The 7,181-nt window shown below is 36.1% G+C and overlaps 1 pseudogene; it reads right to left on the bottom strand.

Moving 5' to 3' along the window:
• Nucleotides 1-1,821: 1,821 nt before the first annotated feature.
• LOC123571727 (group 10 secretory phospholipase A2 pseudogene) lies at nucleotides 1,822-2,308 on the bottom strand (annotated as a pseudogene).
• Nucleotides 2,309-7,181: the final 4,873 nt, after the last annotated feature.

Below are 7,181 nucleotides of genomic sequence, written 5' to 3'. Positions count from 1 at the left end.
TTTTATTTTCAGTAAATTATTGTCTTAAACTCTATCTAATCTAGTACATCCCAAACAGATCAACCTTATATCTAAAGATACAGAAATATTGAAAGTAAAATAGTGGAAAAAGATATATCTGGTTTATTTTTCCTACTAAGCATTTTTGATAGTAGGTAAATATTCACATAACATATCTTTTCCCATTCTTTCATTTTTAATCTTTCTGTACCTTTTTTTTTTGAGTTGGGGTCTTGTTGTATTGCCCAGGTTGGAGTGTAGTGGCGCAATCATGGCTCTCTGCAGCCTCAAACTGCTGAGTTCAAGAAATCTTCCTACCTATGCCTCCTGAGTAGCTAAGACTGCAGGTGTGTGCCACCATGTCTAGCGAATTTTTAATATTTTTTTTTGTCAAGACAAGGTCTCAGTGTGTTGTCCAGGCTGTTTTCCAACTCCTGGTCTCATGCCATCCTTCTACTTGGCCTCCCAAAGCACTGAGATTATAGGCATGAGGCACCTCTGTTCATTTTATTAAAGTTTTCTTTTATAAGCAACATATAATAGTTTTTGAAAATTCAGCCTGATGATCTTTGTTTTTTTAATGGAAAGAATTTAATCTCTTTGCACTTAATGCAAGTATTTATGTCTACCATCTTACCATATGCTTTCCATTTTTCTCATCTAGTCAATGTTATTTTTCTGTCATCTTGCCTTAAAAAATGAGACTTTATTTTAGAATAGTTTTAGGTTTCCAGGAAAATTGAATAGATAGTACAGAGTTTCTATGTACCCCCAGTAATAATGGTGCATTATTACTAACTAAAGTCCATAGTTTATCCAAATGTCCTTAGTTTTTACCTAATCTCATTTTTCTGTTCCAGGATTTCATCCATGATACTACATTACATTTAATTCTCATGTCTCCTGATTCCTCTTGATTTTCCTTGCTTTTAATGACCTTGACAAGTTTTGAGGCATACAGGTGTGGTATACTGTGGGATGCCCTCTGTTGGAATTTGTAAAATTCCAATATAATTAGAATAAATTCCACAAATCTATTGATTATGTGAAAGTTTTCAGAATCAAAATGGAGTCACTTGCATTAAAATTCCTGACAAAGAGAGCCAGGGAAGGTCTCGAAGGGAAGTTTCTCATTCCCAAATGCCTGGTAACAAGAACTATCACAGAAGCCTGCAGAAACCACAACCTTGCACAAAGGTCATTGCAACTATATACAAAGAAGTACCCCTGTGAGGACATCTGCCCAGCAACTTCCTGTTCAACCTCAGACTAGTGCCACTCTTCTTATTGATCCTCGTAGCCAAGGATAATAGTGTCCAAACAATTGTATACTCCTCATTTTTCCTCTAAAAGCCTTTTTCTTCTTTTATTTCCCTGAATACTCATGTAGTTTACTATGGGATGCTTATTGCCATGGCAACGCTTATTCCCAAATAAACATCATTTTCTTTTAGACAGTCTCCCTCTCTGTTAATTAGGTTGACAGATGTTTTTCTCACAATTAGACTGGGTTTATGGGTTTATCATAGAAGAAAAGTGCCATTTTCATCACAGATAATATCAAGATTATCAACGTGATTTATGATGCTTGATATTGACCTTGATCACTTGGTTGGGTTACTGTTTCTTGAGTGTCCCTATCATAAAAATACTCACACAAATTTCCCCCTTCTAACTGTACTCCTTGGAAGGAAGTTCCTTATACATAGCCCTTAAGGAGTGGAAAATTATGGTTCCCCTCCATTAGGATGAAGTAACAATATAATACTTTTTCATTAGCGAGAAGGAGTTTTATTTCTTTGTGCAAAGGAACATTTCAAGTCAAGCTAGCCAGTCACACTTGGGTGAGTCCTGCTGACACCGAAACTGGGGGTAGAAGAGGTACTTTAAGTTGTACTCAGTTTGGGCTAAGCAGTTAGCAATCTCCTGGTCACACCTGCACGAGTGTTTTTGGCATTTGTTCTCTGCTGGTGCAGTCCATGGCATCCCGGCACTGGCCATGGCCTCCCAGACCACAATAGCAACCGTATTTCATATAGGCAAGTGGGGTTCGGGAGTCAATACAACCCACAGTTCCTGCCAGTTCCAGGATCCCACGTCGGTGCACGTGTGACCTCTTGGAGGCCTCGCGGGACCCAGGGCCAGGTCCCAGCAGCAGCAGCAGCAGCAGCAGCAGTGACAGCAGCGGCAGTAGTATTAATAACATGACTGGCAGGCACAGAGGTAGCAGCCCAATCCGACAGTGGCAGGTATGGAACAGTGTAGCCGGGCCAGTGTAGTCACCAAGCCTGGCCAACCTAGTCACCATACCAGTATAATTTATTTGGAATTCTTTTTTTTGTACTGAATATTTGTTTCTTTTCCTGTGTTTATTAACTTACTTAATCATATATTTATATCAAATCTGAGCTCATGGATATGTGTTTTGTACTCTGGGCTCTAATCCCAAACTATTTATTTCATTGCTGAAATCTTTCTAGCTTTGGCCATTGGGAGCTTTTTGGTCCTGAGCCCCTTTGAGATACTCTCATTAATGCGTGTGTGTGTGTGTGTGTATGAGAGAGAGAGAAAGAAGAAGAGAGACAGAGTAAGGGAGAGAGAATGCAGTTTCTTACTTCTAGCACTATAAGACACTGCAGGCTCATCTTGTATTTTCCTGCCCCAGTCCTAGTCACTCATTTCTCCAGGGAGCCCTGATTCCTTTATTTTGGAGAATGATATTAGGAACCAAGATCTGGGTGCTAGGTGTGTTCATTGCTATTGGGATGTAGTTTTTTTTTTTTTTTTTTTGCAGGCTTCTCACCTGACAGAGCAATTAATATATGTATGTATACTACTTTGTATATATACACATATTTATAAGTATTTCTATGTGTAACCATCTGTTTCCATATTGTTAATTATTATAGAAGTTCTTACCGATGTCTCTAGTTCTAATCCATTACCACATGCATCATTCTACTGCCCTCCTTTTCCTTATCTATAAATTCCTACTTCAATAGTGAGAAAACTGCCTCCTATCATCTGCTATCCATTTGCTTAATTGTTGAATTCCTGTATACTTGTATAGCAGTATCAGGCAGTACTAGAACTCTTAATCCATACCTCTATGGGGAAAAACTTTATCAACTAGAGTACTTCTGTAGTTCCTTTTGCCTTGAGTCTTACAGATGCCATCAGTTGCAGAGCAAAGTGTGTTTTGAAGAGTATTTAATTTTAATAAAGTCCTACTTGCTAATTTTTTTTCATGGATTGTGCTTTCAGTGTTGTATCTAAAAACACACCACTAAACCCAAAGTCACCTCTATTTTATCCTATGTTATCTTCTAGAAGTTTTACAGTTTTGTGTTTTAATGTTTAGGTTTATGATCTGCTTTGAGTCACATTTTGTGAAAGGTGCAAGGTCTGTGTCTAGGTTTTTTTTTTTTTTTTTTTTTTAAATATCCCCAGTTGTTCCAGCACCATTTGTTGAAAGACTGTCCTTTCTCCACTGAATTGCCTCTGTTCATTTTTCAAAGTTCTTGTTTTTTATTTTGATTAAGTATTTTTTATTATTGTAGTCCCCTCTTCCTTGGTTAAGTAATTACATATTATTTTATTACTTTTTAGTGGTTGCCATAGAGATAACAACATGCTACTCAATTTATTAAACATCTGTGTAAGTTGTCACTTTTGTGATTTCCCAGGCCAGTGGTTCTCAAACTTGAACATGCATCAGAATTGCCTTAAGCGTTTGTTAAAGCACAGATTGCTGGGTTCTGTCATCAGGGTTTCTGATTCAGCAGGCATGGGGTGAGGCATGAGAATCTGCATTTCCAACAATTTCCTAAGTGATACTGGTGATGCAAATGCAAACCTGGAGACTACACTTTGAGAACAGCTGTGTTAATCACAGACACTGAAAAACATTTTCACTCTACTTGTTCTCTTGACTTCTGTGCTATTACTGTCATATCTATATCTATATCCCCACAAAGCAATATTCTTATTATTTTATATTGTAAATATTCATTTATATTTACTTCTATATTATTTTCTCTGTTGGTTTTCATTTCTTCTTGCACCTTTGAGTTTCCATCTGGGACCACTGGCCATTACTTCTGCCTGAAGAACGCCCTTTAGCATTTCCCGTAATGCAGGTCTGTTAGTGAGAAATTCACCCACACTTTGTAGGTCTGAAACTTTCTTTTGCTTTTATCTTTGACGGGTATTCTTGGTGAGTATGAAATGCTACATTATTGTTATTTTCTTTTAGCACATTGTCTTCTGACATTCATGGTTGTTGTTGAGAAGATGGTCCCTTATTTTACTGTTGCTTCTTTGAAGACAGTATCTCTTTTGACTACTTTAAAAATTTGCTTCTTGTTTTTGGTTTTCAGCTGTTTTACACTGATGTACTAGGTTATACTTTTCTTTGTAGTTATTCTGATTAAAACTTCTTGAATGTGTGACTCGAAGTCGTCCATCAAATTTGTGTTATTGTTTTTTTCCTTTTTGATGATATTGTTGCCAGAGAATATGGTATTTATGACACTCATCCTTTGAGATGCATCCAGTCTTGCTGTATGGCTGTGTTTAAGTGGTTGATTTTTGAAAACATTGCTTCTGTGTTGAGAAGAATGTGTATGCTCTAGGTATTAGGGGTACAATTCTAAATATGTTAATTATATTAATACCAATCCTTTTTAATGTATATTGCTTAAATATTGTTTATCTTTATAAATTTCCTATCTTCTAAGCTGTCAATAATTACTAGAGGTGTGTTAAAGTATCCTATAATGATTTTGAGGCAATTTTCTTATATATATCTGGGTTTAAAATGGCTATAATCACATAGTGAATTGAAAACTAAAATCAATAGATAGTACACTTCTCTATTTCCAGTAATGCTCTTTGTCTTACATTCTTTGTGAGACAGGATCTCACTGTGTCACCCAGGCTGGAGTGGACTGGCGCTATCTCGGCTCACTGCAATCTCTGCCTCCCAGGATCAAGTGATCCTCCCACCTCAGCCTCCCAAGTAGTTGGAACTACAGGCATTCGTCACCACATCCAGCTAATTTTTGTGTTTTTTGTAGAGATGAGGTCCCACCAACATTCTGTTTTATCTAATATTAATGTAGTGGCCTCTGCATTATTTTGATACTTGTCTAGTATTTCTTTTGTCTTTGTATTTTTAACCTTCCCACATTTTAAAAGTATGACTATGATAAACAGTATAGCTATGTTTTCTTTTTTTTTTTAAACTGGTATTTACTCCTTTTACATTTGGTGTGATTGTTGGTGTATTGGTACTTATTTCTATCAATGTAAAATTTCCCCTGTTTGTTTCACTCTTGTTTCTTCCCTTGTCTTTAAAAAATTAATTTAGTTTTTCTGGTTAAATTTTTTTCTTAACCAAATGTTTCCCCTTTACTACTTAAACATAATACACTATTTTCTTTCAGTACTACTGAAATCTTATCATACATGTTAAACTTAAGTAATATTAAAGTGAATCAATAAGTTAAATGATCTGAAAAATAAAAAGAATCTTATAACAGTTTTCAATCAGCTACCTACTTCTGACTCAAATGCCATTGAAAGCAAAAACTTTAGTTCTATACCTTATTTTTTAAACCCTGTAAATTATATCTCCTTCTCTTCCTCACCTTCTTTTTTTCTACTTCTTCCTCTTCATCCTTTTTAATCTCTTTTTCATGCATATGTTGTCATCTTAGAATTATCTACATTTGTACCAATTTTTTCTTTCTGCATTTTAGACTTTTGCAATAATTTTCTTCTATTGAAGCACATCTTTTAGGAGTTTCTATGAAGATCTGTTGATGCCAAACTCTAGTTTTTTGTTCATCTAAAAATGAAAATTTCTTTATTTTCGAATTATTTATGAAAAGATGGTTTTGCTGAGTATATAATTTTAAGTTGATAGTTAATTTCTCTAAATACTTGAAAGTTATTAAACCCTTTCTTTAGCATTCTATTGCTACTATTGCGATGCTAATCATCATTCCTTTTCCTTCAAGTTACTTTTTTTTTTTGAGACGGAGTTTCACTCTTGTCGCCTAGGCTGGAGTGAAATGGCGTGCTCTTGGTTCACTGCAACCTCTGCCTCCCTGGTTCAAGCTATTCTCCTGCTTCAGCCTTCCTGAGTACCTGGGACTATAGGCACCTGCCACCATGCCCGGCTAATTTTTGCATCTTTAGTACAGAAAGGGTTTCACTACTGGCCAGGCTGGTCTTGAACTCTTGACCTCAGGTGATCTGCCCACCTTGGCCTCCCAAAGTGCTGGGATTACAGGTGTGAGCCACTGTGCCCGGCCTCAGATTACTTTTAATATCTTCTTTTTGTTTTTTGTGGTCTGCAATTTCACTAAAATGTGTATCTTTATGGATTTCTTTGTACTTATCTTGCTTATTATACATTGACTTTCTTTACTTATGAACATATGTATTTCATCAATTATTTTTCCTTTTTTTTGAGATGGAATTTCATTCTGTCGCCCAGGCTAGAGTGCAGTGGCATGCTCTCAGCTCACTACAACCTCCACCTCCTGGGTTCAAGAGATTCTCCTGCCTCAGCCTCCTGAGTAGCTGGGATTCTAGGTGAACACCACCAAGTCCAGCTAATTTTTGTTTTTTTAGTAGAGATGGAGTTTCACCATGTTGTCCAGGCTGCTCTCGAACTCCTGGCCTCAAGTGATCCGCCCACCTCAGTCTCCCAAAATGCTGAGATTATAGGCGTGAGCCACCATACATGGCCTGTATTTCATCAATTCTGAGAAATTCATTTTCTCCTCAAATATAGCAGCTCTCAATTTTCTCTATTCTCCTCTCAAGGACTCTGACTAGATATATATTAAAGCCTTTTATTCTATCTTCCATATCTTTTAATCTATCTTAATATTTACCTTCTTTTTTTCTATATACTGGATCCCGGATATTTCTTTCAGATACATCATCCAGTTCACTAATTCTTTCTTATCCACAGCTAATCTGCAACTTAAACTATTTGTTAAACTTTCTTTTTCAACTATTATATTTATTTCCAAAAGTCCTTTTTGCTTTTATTTTATAAATCTGCATTTTTTTACAGTCTCTTAACAATCATTTTATGAACACATCTGTCATTATTTAAACAGTTCATAGATTGCAATTTTATATTCTATATCCGACAGTTCCAA

This window comes from Macaca fascicularis, chromosome 2 (assembly GCF_037993035.2).
Source record: "Macaca fascicularis isolate 582-1 chromosome 2, T2T-MFA8v1.1".
NCBI lineage: Eukaryota > Metazoa > Chordata > Mammalia > Primates > Cercopithecidae > Macaca > Macaca fascicularis.
The sequence above is the reverse complement of the archived record's forward strand: the minus strand, read 5'-3'. Positions and strand labels throughout refer to the sequence as shown.